At 38.0% G+C, this 17,251-nt stretch overlaps 1 non-coding gene across 1 annotated transcript; it reads left to right on the top strand.

Moving 5' to 3' along the window:
• Positions 1 to 7,377: 7,377 nt before the first annotated feature.
• Positions 7,378 to 7,457, top strand: TRNAL-UAG. Its single transcript has one exon. It is a non-coding gene; the product is annotated as a tRNA-Leu (tRNA).
• The last annotated feature ends 9,794 nt before the right edge of the window (positions 7,458 to 17,251 follow it).

Genomic DNA, 17,251 nt, shown 5'->3' with positions numbered 1-17,251 from the left:
TGAATATTTCATCAGTTTTATTGATGATTATTCAAGGTATGATTGAATATTTCATCAGTTTTATTGATGATTATTCAAGGTATGACTATCTTTACCTAATGCGTCACAAGTTCGAAGCTCTTGAAAAATTCAGAGAGTATAAGACTGAGGTTGAGAATCTATTAGGTAAAACTATTAAGACACTTCGATCAGATCGAGGAGGAGAGTACATGGACTTAAGATTTAGGGACTATATGATAGAACATGGAATAAATCTCAACTCTCGGCCCCTGGTATGCCTCAACAAAATGGTGTATCTGAAAGGAGAAATAGAACTCTGTTAGACATGCTTTGGTCTATGATGAGTTTTGCTCAATTACCCGATCCGTTTTGGGGATATGCAGTGGAGACTGCTACATATATTTTAAACAAGGTTCCTACTAAGAGTGTTTCAGAAACACTTTATGAGTTATGGAAAGGGCGTAAAGGTAGTTTACGTCACTTCAAAATTTGAGGATGTCCAGCACATGTGTTGTTGCAAAACCCCAAGAAATTAGAACGATGTTCAAAATTATGTCTATTCTTAGGATACCCCAAAGAGACGAAAGGTGGTTTGTTTTATGACCCTCAAGAAAATAGAGTGTTTGTATCAACAAATGCTACATTCTTAGAGAAAGACCATGTAAGAAATCATCAACCTCGCCGTAAACAAGTATTAAGTGAGATTTCTAAAGAAGCTATTGATAAAACAATAAGAGTTGTTGATCAAGTTGGTCCTTCAACAAGAGTTGTTGATGGACCTGACACTTCTGGTCAATCACATCCTTCTCAAGAGTTGAGAATGCCTCGACGTAGTGGGAGGGTTATAACTCAACCCGATCGTTACTTGGGTTTCGCAGAAACCCAAGTCATCATATCTGATGATGGCATTCAGGATCCATTGACTTATAAACAGGCAATGAATGATGAAGATAGAGATCAGTGGATCAAAGCCATGAATCTTGAAATGGAGTCAATGTACTTCAATTCAGTCTGGGAACTTGTAGATCAACCAGATGGGGTAAAACCTATTGGTTGCAAATGGATCTATAAGAGGAAATGAGACCAAACCGGTAAGGTACAGACCTTTAAAGCTCGACTTGTAGTAAAGGGTTATACCCAAAGAGAGGGGGTGGACTATGAAGAAACCTTCTCTCCTGTTGATATGCTTAAATCGATAAGAATACTCTTGTCTATTGCCACATTTTATGATTATGAAATTTGGCAAATGGATGTTAAGACAACCTTTCTAAACGGCAATCTTGAAGAGAGTATCTATATGGCTCAACCAGAGGGGTTCATTGAATAGGATCACAAGCAAAGGGTTTGCAAGCTTAAAAGATCCATTTATGGGTTGAAGCAAGCATCTCAATCCTGGAATATAAAGTTTGATACTGCGATCAAATCTTATGGCTTTAAACAGAATGTTGACGAACCTTGTGTTTATAAAAGGATAGTCAACTCTACAGTAGTTTTTCTGGTGTTGTACGTTGACGATATTCTACTCATTGGGAATTATGTGGGATTTCTGACTGACATTAAGCATTGGCTAGCGACACAATTCCAAATGAAAGATTTGGGAGAGGCTCAGTTTGTTCTTGGAATCCAAATTGTTCGGAATCGCAAGAACAAAACACTAGCATTGTCTCAGGCATCGTACATCGACAAAATGTTAATTCGATATAAGATGCAGGACTCTAAGAAAGGATTATTACCTTTCAGGCATGGGGTTCATTTTTCGAAGGAACAAAGTCTTAAGACACCTCAAGAAGTTGAGGATATGAGACATTCCTTATGCATTAGCAGTCGGTAGTCTGTGTATGCCATGCTATGTACCCGACCCGACATATGCTATGCTGTGGGAATTGTCAGCAAATATCAGTCTAATCCAGAACGTGCTCATTGGACGACCGTTAAGAATATCCTCAAGTATCTTAAGAGAACGAAGAACTATATGCTAATGTACGGTGCTAAGGATCTGATCCTTATAGGGTACACTGACTCAGATTTTCAAATCGATGTAGTTTCGAGGAAATCGACATCAGGATCTGTCTTCACTCTGAACGGAGAGCAATAATATGGAGAAGCATAAAGCAAGGTTGCATTGCTGATTCCACCATGGAGGCTGAGTATGTTGCTGCTTGTGAACCAGCGAAAGAATCTGTATGGCTTAGGAAGTTCTTAACTGATTTGAAAGTCGTTCCAAATATGCATCTTCCCGTCACTCTTTATTGTGATAACAGTGGAGCAGTTGCAAATTCAAAAGAACCAAGAAGCCATAAGCGAGGAAAACATATTGAGCACAAATATCATCTCATAAGGGAGATTGTGCAACGAGGAGATGTGATCGTCACACAGATAGCTTCAGAACACAACATTGCTAATCCATTTATAAAGCCCCTCACGGCTAAAGTGTTTGAAGGGCACCTAGTGAGTCTAGGACTACGAGTTATGTAATCTAGGGCAAGTGGGAGAAAAGACATTAGTATTAGTCCAAGTGGAAGTTTGTTGGGTTTTATGTCCTAAAACTCATAGTTTGTAAACAAAAACATATTCTATTTTCAATAAAGTTATTATTGTTGTTTATTCAGTAAAGACTGTTACTGAATAAAGTGAACTTTACGATCATTAATCTAAATCCAATGAACTAAGAATACTCTGGCTATAGTATGATTACTTGAACTATATGTAGAGACATAAGAGTGGATCAAGTTCAAGTATATAGTCAAAATGATCTATAGTATAAGGATAAGGCTGAGTACCTTATTTTGGGGACACTATGGATGCGGCCCACTTTTCTATATGATATAAACAATGTGATCACTAAATTGTACATGTGGAGACATGTGAGTGGGGCGTCCTATGCAATGAGTATTGCATAAGATCGGACAATGAAGAAAACCACTCTCACTTTATAATGTCGTTTACTGTTGATATTGTTTTTCTTTTCATTCGATGACCTAGGTAACTCGATCTTAATCCTGATCTAACCATGAACTCCTGTTTATTCGGAATTATCCTTAGATTTGCATGGGTGAGAGTGGCTCGAGTTTGCCGACTCAATAGGCCTCCCATTTCAGGGGTAAGACTGGGTGAATAGCTGGGGACGTGGGTGCAAGATGGAATTCGCTCCTACCCACTTTTAGGGATAGAAGAGAGGTAGTTCCCTTAAGCACTGACTCCAGGTCTTGAACAAGGGGCCCCACCCTCTCATTGGCCTGAGAGGGATTCGGTTTACTAGTTGGACCACAAACCAATTGTTCATAAGAGGATTAGTGGGACATAAGGAACAAGAAGTAACTTCAGGGGTAAAATGGTAAATTGACCCAGCGCTAGTTACGAACAACCTGTGAAGGATCGACTTACTAATCATGGTTAGATCAAATGGACAGAAATATATCTATAGTGAGGGGAGTGCAACTACTAGGCTATAGTGGAGTGTCCTAGTAGTTAACGAATGTTGGTTAACAAGGTTAATGAGTTTAGCCGGTTAATCTTGGATCGTTGGAGCCCATGATCTATAGGTCCATTAGGTGCCTCTGCTAGCTCATATCGGACTAAACCATAGAACAGTGTGACGAGTGAGTTCGAAGTGTTCGAATTCAAATTAGGGAATATGCGCTACATATATACGATATATTTAACCGCATTTTTGTTTTATTTACGAATTAAACAAAAAGAGAGAATCTAAGATATTTAAATAAGATTTAAATATCTTAATCAATTATGTGTCGGAATTGATTGGGATTGGCATTTGAATTAATATTAAATATTAATTAAATAGTTTAATTAATCATTTAATGTTACTTTAATTTGAAATTCATTATTCAAATTAATTGTTGAATTAAAATGAAGAAAGTCAAAATGTTGACTTCATTTAATGGAAAAATCCATGTTAGTGGAATTTTGAGGTGTCAAAATTTGGTTTAACCAAACTTGCATGCTTGCTAAATAAACCCCACAAATTTTAGTGGAATTTTGAGTGTCAAAATTTGGTGAACTCAAACTTGCATGCTTTCCACATAATCCCAAACATATGAGTGAAATTTTAAGTGTCAAAATTTTGTGATCTCAAATTTGCATGAACTTGCAAACATAACTCTATAAATAGAGTGGTCATGGTACATGGGAGGGCTTCCTTGGTGAAAAACCTTTAGAGAAACCTCTTACAAACACTCTCTTCATATATACAAAAGGTTAGTATTCAAACTCATTAAGTTTTAATACTTATGAACATGCTAGTTATTTACTATAATTGATGTTCGAAAAGTGCCTAAGATCCAAATTGCTTCCGCATGTGTTATATTAACACCATCAGGGAGAAGGGAGGGAGCAATGAAATCCTCTTTAATACTCTAAGACTTGAAGGGTAATAGAAGAGTTATGAATAATTCTTCTCCTAGAGCCTTGTTAATAGAAATTACAACGATTATGGAAATAATCATCATTCATGACCCTCGGAAGTGGGCTTGAGACTCTATTAAAAGGAACTGAAATCTACCACAAAACTCAACAACTTATCTATTTAATCTCTCTTAACCAAACCTTCCTCATTAGAGTTGATTTTCCCATTATTTTCTATTTTTCGACAGCAGTGGCACTCTGATTTAGTTTTGTTTAAGTAGTCAAAATCACCAACATCCATTTGAATGTTACCCAAAAACCCTGTCACAGCCCAAAATTTGAATCTCGAAATCAAGAGCTGGACCAACAGACTATGCAATGAAATCGTGTAAAAACAAATAGGGAAGACGAGATTACAAAAAAAAAAAGTTTAGCAATTATGTAAAAGGTTTGAAATCTAAAACAAGGTGTTCAAGTATGAAAAGTATGTAAACGGTTTACAAAACAATGCATGACAGATCTAAATAAAATTATCCACAGACTCTTAGACGCCCCGGAAAACTCCTCTGTGGCATTAAGATTCAGCATGCATTCCCACCTCGATCCATGGCATCACTCACCTGAAAAAACAAAAAAGAGTAGAAAGGAACGAGTATAAAAATATTCAGTAAGCAGCCTACTTGTAGGCTCTTTTCACATCCTTATCTTGGTGGGTAACCACGGTCTTTCTCGGGTTTCTAAGGAGAGTGATCTAAGCTGCAACTCTCTTTTCTGTATCTTAGGAGGCTTGCCCATCTTAAGCAATGAAATGATCAGTGTTTTAAGGTGAGGCACGACCTCATAAATAAATCTGAGGGGATTGTATGGCTGGATCTAAAAACGTGACTCTCTCTGAACATCATCCATGGAGGTTAACTGACGACCCTCACACGGGACCATACATCCACTAAACGGGGTGCGACCCCCTGTGTGCCGGTCAGCTACTGAGTCATCCTATGTGGCTCCACGTCCCCCGCTCAGGGACGGGTTTCTACGACCCAGAAGTCCTGTTCAGAAGACCCATTAACTATCACCACTAGGTCTGGGCACCTGTCACACTTCCCTATCCGGATCTGCTAAGCTCAATGATCACCGTACCGGAGCTCTGTCTCGACGGTACGATATCGGAGGAGAGAGGGAAGTGGAGGTTCTGATGACACTATCTACACTACTAAACTCTAGCGGGCTACCTACAGTTACCGTGGTGACCTCTTATTTTTTCTAGGGTGGAACCTGGTGGCTTAGACTTAGATTCGTGTATCTCTAGGATTCTCATGCCTGGTCTTACAAACCTTCGGCAACCAAACATCACTTTTGTGGAATTCAATTTTGTTTGACCACACACGTCGCCTGCGCATGCATGTTCAATCGTGCGCAACACAACAACGTTGCTTCTCATTGTCATATCAGTTCCCAACAATAGGATCCATGCATCATGATATGATGCATGACCATCTTAGTTTGCTCAAACACATACGTTGGGAACTGACCCATGGGTCAATCATCTCATTAGGACATTTGAAACCATCTGGATTCTCTTGAGCATCAGACTCTCCCGTGTACATGCTAAACCATTTACGACATACTTTCTTGATAATGGGTGCATGATCCAACCTTCGACACATAGGTTGGGGAGCAATATTGGCACACCTATGCCATCTCTTACTTTCTTGTTTCTTTCATCAAGCATAGAAAATGTTATCTATTTTAAGATTAAGATCAATCATTAGCTCAGGCATAAATCTTGACTTGGAAAAATATGCAAATAAGGGCCACATTTTATGGGACAAGGGTAATGTGCCATTGCAACCATATCACAATCCTCACCCAAATCTTGTTAAACATGTCATAATCTAATAATCATGCTAAAAACTTGATGATGGAATATAAAATTTTCAAATGACTCACCGTGTCAAAGGAATCATCATTTTCAAATGACAATTGTGGTCGGTGGCGTTTGTTGTTAAAAACCTTGAGGATGTGAATCTAAGAACGATCATTAAGGACATATATTGTGTCTTCTTCTTCAATGATGGAAGGAGAAGACGCTAAACCTATTGAGGCGGCCTCTTGAAGAATCTTTTAAAAATCACCTACCGAAGATGTCTGGGCTAAAACTGCTAGTAGCCTAGACATTGAGTTGAGAAATTCAGTGTTTTTCCTTTGTGGCAGATCTTGTAAATGACCATTGTTCGAAAGACATATCAAAACTATTTACTTTTTGTTAAAGGATCGTCATATCCTTTCTGCCCTCATGTTTGATGTTCACATGGAGAACCTTAACATCTCATTAGATACTCACTTCATAGTACTCATTTTCAGTATATTTTACAAGTTAAGCATTCAAATATCTCCCCCACAACTCTTAGATCTTCTCCAAAAAGATTTACTATGTTCATAGAGGTAAATCTGGATCGAAACCTGGCTCTGATACCAGGAGTGGCATAGTGGGTCTATAGTTTGTCCCATAACCCACAGTTTCCAGAATCGAAACATGGCTTAAATTCAATGATATTCATCAACTCTTTTAAATTAGGAACTTCACCAAACTCTTTTAAATACTCTATGGGTGCTGTCCAACTCATGGTTTTAAAACACGTCTTGAGAGTTTCGCCCTACTTTGACCAGTGCATCGTGTAACGGTCATACTTCTTCAAATGTGCGGATTCGTGATCTTGACACACTCGCCAAAAACCTTATGGGGTACACAATCTCCATTCACATTTTTCACCTCGGCTTTGTGGCTTTGTTATACCATAGGCAAGGTTTGCCTTCAACGTTCAAACATCACTTATGTGGAATCAAAACTTGTTTGACCACACACCCCGCCTATGCGTGCATATTCTATCATGTGCGACACAACAATGTTGCATCTCATCGTTATCTCGGTTCCCAACAACACGATCCATGTATCATGACGCAATCTCATGTCTTGAGATACTCAATCAACTTGGTTTTTCTGGACACATTTGTTGAGACAGTTTGGCCGAGTGGTCTAAGGCGCCAGATTTAGGCTCTGGTTTGAAAAGGCGTGGGTTCAAATCCCATAGCTGTCATGATCATACACTTTTTAAATGTGAGGCCTCGTGATTAAGAAGTACTCAATCCCCATTCACATTTTTCACCCTTTGTTGTACCTTAGGGTTTGAAATATCAATAATGTGGAACTAAAAATTATTTGACCACACCCAATGCATGCATGTTCAATCATGTGCGACACAACATCATTGCATCTCATCATCTGACCCATGCATCGTATTGCAATCTCATGTACAGTCGAGTGGTTTTTTTAAATCCCCTAGCTATCATTTATTTTCATTTTTTTGTAAAGCAACAAGTGATGCCCTACTTGTTTTGACTTTTTATGTATCACTATTAACCTCGTGGTTTTTAAACTCGTCTATTATGAAGAGATTCTAACCCAACTTCGATCAGTGTCTCGTGATCTTGTCACGCTCACGACAAATCTAAAGGAGTACTCAATTTCCATTCAAATTACTTTATGCTTTGTTATACCTTAGGCAGAGTTTTTCTTCAGCATTCAAACATCCATAATGTGGAATTAAAACTTGTTTGACCACACACGCCGTCTATGCGTGCATGTTCAATCATGTGCGACACAACATTGTTGCATCTCGTCGTCATCTCGGTTCCTAACAGCATAACCCATGCATCGTATTGTAATCTCATGTCTCGAGATAGCTCGACTATCTTGATTTGTCCAAACACATTCGTCAGGACAGTTTGGTCGAGTTGTCTAAGTTGCTAGACAATCAATAATGTGGAACTAAAAATTATTTGACCACACCCAATGCATGCATGTTCAATCATGTGCGACACAACATCATTGCATCTCATCATCCGACCCATGCATCGTATTGCAATCTCATATCTAGAGATAGCTTGACTATCTTGGTTTGTCAAGGCACATTTGTTGTACAGTCGAGTGGTTTTTTTAAATCCCCTAGCTATCATTTATTTTCATTTTTTTGTAAAGCCTCAAGCCCTACTTGTTTTGACTTTTTATGTATTACTATTAACCTCGTGGTTTTAAAACTCGTCTATTATGAAGAGATTCTAACCCAACTCCGACTAGTGTCTCGTGATCTTGTCACGCTCACGACAAATCTAAAGGAGTACTCAATCTCCATTCAAATTTTTCACTCGACTTTATGCTTTGTTATACCTTAGGCAGAGTTTTTCTTCAGCATTCAAACATCCATAATGTGGAATTAAAACTTGTTTGACCACACACGCCGTCTATGCGTGCATGTTCAATCATGTGCGACACAACATTGTTGCATCTCGTCGTCATCTCGGTTCCTAACAGCATAACCCATGCATCGTATTGTAATCTCATGTCTCGAGATAGCTCGACTATCTTGATTTGTCCAAACACATTCGTAAGGACAGTTTGGTCGAGTTGTCTAAGTTGCTAGACAATCAATAATGTGGAACTAAAAATTATTTGACCACACCCAATGCATGCATGTTCAATCATGTGCGACACAACATCATTGCATCTCATCATCCGACCCATGCATCGTATTGCAATCTCATGTCTAGAGATAGGTTGACTATCTTGGTTTGTCAAGGCACATCTGTTGTACAGTCGAGTGGTTTTTTTTAAATCCCCTAGCTATCATTTATTTTCATTTTTTTGTAAAGCCTCAAGCCCTACTTGTTTTGACTTTTTATGTATCACTATTAACCTCGTGGTTTTAAAACTCGTCTATTATGAAGAGATTCTAACCCAACTCCGACTAGTGTCTCGTGATCTTGTCACGCTCACGACAAATCTAAAGGAGTACTCAATCTCCATTCAAATTTTTCACTCGACTTTATGCTTTGTTATACCTTAGGCAGAGTTTTTCTTCAGCATTCAAACATCCATAATGTGGAATTAAAACTTGTTTGACCACACACGCCGTCTATGCGTGCATGTTCAATCATGTGCGACACAACATTGTTGCATCTCGTCGTCATCTCGGTTCCTAACAGCACAACCCATGCATCGTATTGTAATCTCATGTCTCGAGATAGCTCGACTATCTTGATTTGTCCAAACACATTCGTAAGGACAGTTTGGTCGAGTTGTCTAAGGTGCTAGACAATCAATAATGTGGAACTAAAAATTATTTGACCACACCCAATGCATGCATGTTCAATCATGTGCGACACAACATCATTGCATCTCATCATCCGACCCATGCATCGTATTGCAATCTCATATCTAGAGATAGCTTGACTATCTTGGTTTGTCAAGGCACATTTGTTGTACAGTCGAGTGGTTTTTTTAAATCCCCTAGCTATCATTTATTTTGATTTTTTTGTAAAGCCTCAAGCCCTACTTGTTTTGACTTTTTATGTATTACTATTAACCTCGTGGTTTTAAAACTCGTCTATTATGAAGAGATTCTAACCCAACTCCGACTAGTGTCTCGTGATCTTGTCACGCTCACGACAAATCTAAAGGAGTACTCAATCTCCATTCACATTTTTCACTCGACTTTATGCTTTGTTATACCTTAGGCAGAGTTTTTCTTCAGCATTCAAACATCCATAATGTTTTATTAAAACTTGTTTGACCACACACGCCGTCTATGCGTGCATGTTCAATCATGTGCGACACAACATTGTTGCATCTCGTCGTCATCTCGGTTCCTAACAGCACAACCCATGCATCATATTGTAATCTCATGTCTCGAGATAGCTCGACTATCATTATTTGTCCAAACACATTTGTTAGGACAATTTGGTCGAGTTGTCTAAGGTGCTAGACTTCGACTCTAGTTCAAAAGGGCATGGATTCAAATCCCACAGTTGTCATTTATTTTCATTTTTTGTAAAGCCTCGTGCCCGCTGCTAACACATATTGTTTGTTTTGACTTTTTATTTATTGTTGTTAACATCATGGTTTTAAAACTAATCTCATGTCTCGAGATAGCTTGACTATCTTTATTTGTCCAAACACATTTGTTAGGACAGTTTGGTCGAGTTGTCTAAGGTGCTAGACTTCAACTCTAGTTCAAAAGGGAATGGTTTCAAATCCCACAGTTATCATTTATTTTCATTTTTTGTAAAGCCTCGTGCCCGCTGCTAACACATATTGTTTGTTTTGACTTTTTATTTATTGTTGTTAACATCATGGTTTTAAAACGCGTCTATGGAGAGAGTCTAGCCCAACTCCGACCAGTGCATCATGTCAAAGTCATACTTTTTCAAATGTGCGGCTTTATGATCTTGACACGATCATGACAAACCTTAAAGAGTACTTAATTCCCTTTCATATTTTTCATCTAGCTTTGTGGCTTTGCGGCTTTTTGGTTTGATTGTCCTTCTTTCAGTGTCCCTCCACGAGGCGTCTCCATCATCAAACCGAAGTTAAATCATGCTCCATGATAACGAATTACTTTGTTGATTAAATATCTTACAGAAAAAAAAATACTTGTTTGAGATTTGAATCACACCGCAGGCAAGATCGATCATGTCAAGCTTAGATGATACTAAACATACAACCTAAACTACATAGCATTACAAAAAAAAAAAACTTAGTACTTAGTTAAAAGAAGGCATAAATGATCTTTTTATTACCTTTTTCAAGTCTACAAGACAACATAAGTGGCTATATATAGCCTCACCATGAAACCAACCTTCAACTAGAAATTTTAAGAGTTGTATCATTCATACCTTTAGGAGTATAATTAGCCACTATAAAAATGAGGAATTTTAAGAGTTGTGTCATTAGTACTTTTAGGACTATAATTAACCACGGGTAAAATGTAACGATCTTATTTTTTTTACTAAAATAGAGTCGTACCATATACATGATGTGATCTTTTTATGTGGAAATATTCATTTTAAATGTTTCATCAGTCCCATGGACTTACATAATAAAAATCAAATCCGTAAATAAATCGAAAACATATAAGAAATGATAATAAACATATATATCCAAAAACTAGAAAACAAATGATGATGGAGTTGACACACGAGTCGTGTGAGTTGCGACTGACGTGGGAAGCGTGTGCGCTGCACATGAGAAGAGCATGACTAGTTTATCAGGTCACGCATGCATTTCTCGGAGAGTGTCCTTTTCAGGTCGTGGGCTGCTGGGGAGTGATTTAGTGCTTGTTGGGCCACCCGTGTTGAACCTGGATCCAAAAGTCTATCGGTTTTGTCTCTCTGACCTGTTTTCTACTTCTACTAGATCTTCGGCGCTCACTGAAAATGCATTAAGGAAATAAAAAGTCATAAAATGCATTTATGTCTATCGCAAGATTTCTGATGCGAGGGTGGTTGCTCCCACGAGATTGCTAACTCTTTTTTATTCCTTGTTGTTACCGTAAATGTAACCTAAATGTGAATAAAAATTCATAAAATACATTAGTGAGATCCACAAAAAAAAATTTGTAACTAGGATAAATAAAACTCATCTTCCTTAAGCTTATATTGCATGATTGAGATGTCTTGATTCGTATCATTCTCCACTTCTTCAAGAGGATTCATCATCGAATCTATTTGTAAAACTTTGCTGCAAAAGTAGGTTAAGAAAGTACAAAAGACCTCACAACACTTTATCACGTGAACATTCAACACTTTATTCACGTGTACAGTCAAGGAATTGTTGGCCACTGTTTGCACTCATTTACACAAATTAAGCTCTTTGTAAGGACATGGATGATGCGATGGCTCTAAAAGACGGGTAAATTTTTTTGCGAAATGAAATCATTAAAATTTAAAACATAATTTACATCATACCAAAATAGTGTGCGCACATTAGTAATTTAAAATACAGCATAATAGTTAAAAGACAGAATAAGGAACAGACGCAAAACATTTTAAAATAAAAGGGTTGAGACGACGGGTGAGGTTAGTCTATGGCACCTACTACAGAGTCCGCTCCCGACCTCGACCAGCTCCTTATTACCTGAAAAAAAATGGAGAATAAGGAATGAGTACAAGAGTCAGTAAGTAGCCTACTTGTAGGCTCTTAATCGTGTCCTTGATATGCTAGGGTACCACATTCTTTGTTCTTGCTTGTTCTTGATCTTGTTCTTCTGATAAGTACTTAAGCCCCTTTAATTCTTGTTCTTGACTTAGGGTTCTTATCTTGATCTTTCTTGAGGACCTTGGTTCTTAAACCCTAAAACCTTGGCTTTCCTTTAACGGCCTTAGCACTATGGTTTTTGGTTCTTGGTCATTTGTTCCTGGTTCTTGTCCTTAGAACTAGGATCTTGATCCATGTTCTAGTCCTTGATCTTTCTCTTATTCTTGGTACTTTCTTGGTTCTTGTTCTATTATTGTTTTGTTCTCCAAGACACTCCCCCTAGGATTTACGGCACTAGACATGTACCTGAGAATCCTGTGAACAAGGCTTCATGCGTTCTAAGCGACATAGCTTTAACCTACATCCAAGGCTTCATGCGTTCCAAGCGACGTAGTCTTACCGCATCTTAGCTTTAACCTACATCCAAGGCTTCATGCGTTCCAAGCGACGTAGTCTTACCGCATCTTAGAGATACGTAGTCTTACCGCATATTCTTGGTACTTTCTTGGTTCTTGTTCTATTATTGTTTTGTTCTCCAAGACACTCCCCCTAGGATTTACGGCACTAGACATGTACCTGAGAATCCTGTGAACAAGGCTTCATGCGTTCTAAGCGACATAGCTTTAACCTACATCCAAGGCTTCATGCGTTCCAAGCGACGTAGTCTTACCGCATCTTAGAGATATGGTCTGCTTGACCTATGCCCAAGGTTTCATGCATTCCAAGCGACATAGTCTAAAAACCTACATCCAAGGCTTCTTACGTTCCAAGCGATGTAGTCTTAAAACTGCATCAAGGGCTTGCCCTGTAATACAGTCTGCTTAACCTATGCCCAAGGCTTCATGCATTCCAAGCGACATAGACTGAAAACCTACATCAAGGGCTTGCCCTATAATACAGTCTGCTTAACCTATGCCCAAGGCTTCATGCGTACCAAGCGGCATAGTTTGAAAACCTACATCCAAGGCTTCTTACGTTCCAAGCGATGTAGCCTTAATATTGCATCAAGGGCTTGCCCTATAATATAGTCTGCTTAACCTACGCTCAAGGCTTCATGCGTTCCAAGCAGCGTAGTCTAAGTCATGAGCATGCTGTGCCATGGGAGGTCTTAGGAGGTTCTTGATTCGTGGCTAAGGTAACTTACTCTCTTCTTGTTCCTCTGTGACCTTAGACTACTCCCCTTGATAGACCATAAAGGTCACTTGCTTGGTGCATACTTGAACATGGCATCCTGCAAGTTTGCAGGGCATCTCTAATAGGTGAGGGAAACTTGAGGCATGACATCCTGCAAAGGAAACATGGTGCAAGGCATCCCACCTAGAAGTGGAATTCTTGGGCACCACTTGGTGGGAGGTCATGGGTCACTTTGGACATGATTAGAGTATTACCTAGCATTCTTGAGTTTCTGTTTCTTAGTTTGGGGACCTTGATCCATCGTCCTTGAGTGGTACCTAGCATTCTTCTTACTTGGGTAGTTGTAAAGCTTGTGTGTTGTTGTTCTTGGTTCTTAATCTTGTAAGTTTCTAAGGTCCTTAATTCCTTGAGACATAAGTTGTAACTTGTATTTGTAACCATATGAACCCATCTTAGTGTAAGTTGTTCTAGAAGGTCATAGATTCTTAGGGAGTTCTTTAGAGGGTTCTAGAAGAGTCTGAAGTCTTGTGGTGTTTCCTTTAGGTGTTTCTTGGATCCTAACTTTGTTTAGGTCCAAACTTACTCCAATCAACTTGAAACCTCAAACTTATCTTCATGTCCTTCATAATCGACCTTATAAGAAGTAGCAAATCATTCGGAGCACGTATAGACCTTGAAATCTCATAAGAAGTTCTAGGGACATTTTGGCCATTTCACCCTTAATTCTTGGTTTTGCTACTTAACGTGTTCCAATGCCTTTCAACTTTACCAAATCATCAAACATCATAAAATAGGATCTACACAAAACCTCTTCCTTATTGTTCCCTTAAGCTAAAGGAATTAGTTTGGAGGAATGACTTTGATTGTAGAACCTTAATTTTGAGAAATCACTCTCGGTCTGCAAGTTACCCGACGCCTCTGATTTACAATCTCTTGGGTATCTCGTTCTTTGACGTTTCAGCTCTTTATTCCTTCATCAAAGTTACTCATCTTCTTTTTCTGAAGCTAAAGGAATCCTTAATTTGAAGGAAAAGTGGCCGTAGATAGGAATTCGACACCTACCTCCAACTTGAGCCTGAAACGGATTTTCTTCAATTGGGAACGTTCCTGAGATTATTTCTCTTTGCGGTCTTCTATGGAAACATTCCTTCTTGGTGCAAAAACCTATTGGGGTCGTCGTTGCTCGAAGAATACTTGTATATCCTTGGATTGGAATTTTGAGTTTTCCTTTAAGCTTTTTAATGGCGGATTGGATTGGGGGAATGGTTTCTAGGCACTTTCAGGACTCTATTCCTTCATAGAATTTGTGGGTAATGTTGTTTAGAAGCTATAGGAACCAGTTTGAAAGGAAATGGTGGAGAATTGCTCTCGAATTTGGTAGAAACCTGAGAGTAGGAGACCGAAAATCTAAACACTTATTGCCAACAACTAGGTGCTCGACCTTGCTCGATTCTTGTTCCAAACGATTGCCCCAACTACAGAATTTATAGGGGAAACTTAAACCAACATTGGGAGCTCCAGAATCATCATGAATTGTCTGTTGGATTTTCTAGAAAATTCGTCGAAAATATCTACTCCGATCAAAGCCTCACCGACCTTGGTTTTGAATCCTAGCCGTTGGATGTGACGATTCGTGAGTTTTCTAGAATATATACAAGTTTGGAGGAGATCCAACGGCTGAGAGTCGACATACGAAGGATTTTATGTAGAAGGCACGGTGAAGGTTCTGATTTTTTAGCTGAATGGCAAATCCGTAATTATCCTTAACTTCAAGGGTATTTTGGTAATTTGCCACTTTCCGAATATTTTATTAATAATTTCTCGAAAAATCCATAATTTTCCTAAAAATTCTTCATTTCTTGTTGGTCATTTTCCGGACTTGAACATCTTGAAATTCCTTCTAGATAAGGAATAAAAAATCTCGCAAGATCCTTGATAATTGGAAAAATGACATTTTCATCCCTTTCGCTTATGCTTTCATTCCAATCCTTCTCTAAAGGTCTTAAGTCCTTAAGATTACTCCTTAGGGTATAGAAATGACTTACTAAGTGATATGAACCAAGAGACATCAATCATACAATATGCTTCAATGAAGATGTGGAGAAAAGGTTATCAAAATAATCAAAAGATGTTTCAATTCATGCTACATTGAAGAAGAATAAAGTTTGATTGTTGTAAATTTTGGGTGGGTTATAATTTAGAGTTATTGTGTTTTAAGACTTTTTATTTAATTTCGGTTACATTTACATAATGGCTAATTATGGCCATAAAGTGTGAATGTTACAACTTTTGGAATGCCTTTAATAGTTTCATTTTGAGGCTATATAAAGCCATCTATGTTGTATTTGTAATAAGACTTAGAAGATATATCAAAAGAAGCATTTGTGCTTTTCTTTAGCCAATGGCTAAGTTTCTTTGCAACTCTATGTAGTTTAGGTTGCATGTAGAATCATTCAAGCTCGACATGATCAATCTTGCTTGTGGAGTGATTCGAATCTCAATCAAGTGTTCTTGTCTTGAGATATTTGATCAACAAGAATCATTGAAGCTAGACATGATCGATCTTGCTTCTGGAGTGATTCGAATCTCAAACAAAGTGTTCTTTGCTTGAGATATTCGATCGACAAGGTAATCCGAATCTTATTCCCCTTGTATTGATTCCTTATCTTATCATTTGGTATCAGAGCTTCAGGCTCAAGATCGGATATATGTTTCCTTTGCGTTTCTTCTCAATTTGATTTTTATTTATTTTCATCTTTGTAGTTTTTAATCGACCCAAAGTTCAAAATTCAATCTTTGCTCTATTTAAAATTTTGAGAGGTGAGAATGAGAGCTTCATTTGTGTAAATGAGTGCAAACAGAGTGGCCTAAAATTCCTTGAGTGTATACACGTGAGAGAGTGTTGTGAGGTCCTTTGTATTTCCATAACTTATTTTTTGCAGCAAAGTTTCACAAATAGATTCGAGGACGAATCCTCTTGAAGAAGTGGAGAATGATATGAACCAAGAGACATCAATCATACAATATGCTTCAATGAAGATGTGGAGAAAAGGTTATCAAAATAATCAAAAGATGTTTCAATTCATGCTACATTGAAGAAGAATAAAGTTTGATTGTTGTAAATTTTTGGGTGGGTTATAATTTAGAGTTATTGTGTTTTAAGACTTTTTATTTAATTTCGGTTACATTTACATAATGGCTAATTATGGCCATAAAGTGTGAATGTTACAACTTTTGGAATGCCTTTAATAGTTTCATTTTGAGGCTATATAAAGCCATCTATGTTGTATTTGTAAGAAGACTTAGAAGATATATCAAAAGAAGCATTTGTGCTTTTCTTTAGCCAATGGCTAAGTTTCTTTGCAACTCTATGTAGTTTAGGTTGCATGTAGAATCATTCAAGCTTGACATGATCAATCTTGCTTGTGGAGTGATTCGAATCTCAATCAAGTGTTCTTGTCTTGAGATATTTGATCAACAAGAATCATTGAAGCTAGACATGATCGATCTTGCTTCTGGAGTGATTCGAATCTCAAACAAAGTGTTCTTTGCTTGAGATATTCGATCGACAAGGTAATCCGAATCTTACTCCCCTTGTAGTTGATTCCTTATCTTATCATTTGTGATATGAACCAAGAGACATCAATCATACAATATGCTTCAATG

This window comes from Cucurbita moschata, unplaced genomic scaffold, assembly GCF_002738365.1.
Source record: "Cucurbita moschata cultivar Rifu unplaced genomic scaffold, Cmos_1.0 Cmo_Scf00070, whole genome shotgun sequence".
In the NCBI taxonomy this organism is placed as follows: Eukaryota; Viridiplantae; Streptophyta; class Magnoliopsida; order Cucurbitales; family Cucurbitaceae; genus Cucurbita; species Cucurbita moschata.
The sequence above is the reverse complement of the archived record's forward strand: the minus strand, read 5'-3'. Positions and strand labels throughout refer to the sequence as shown.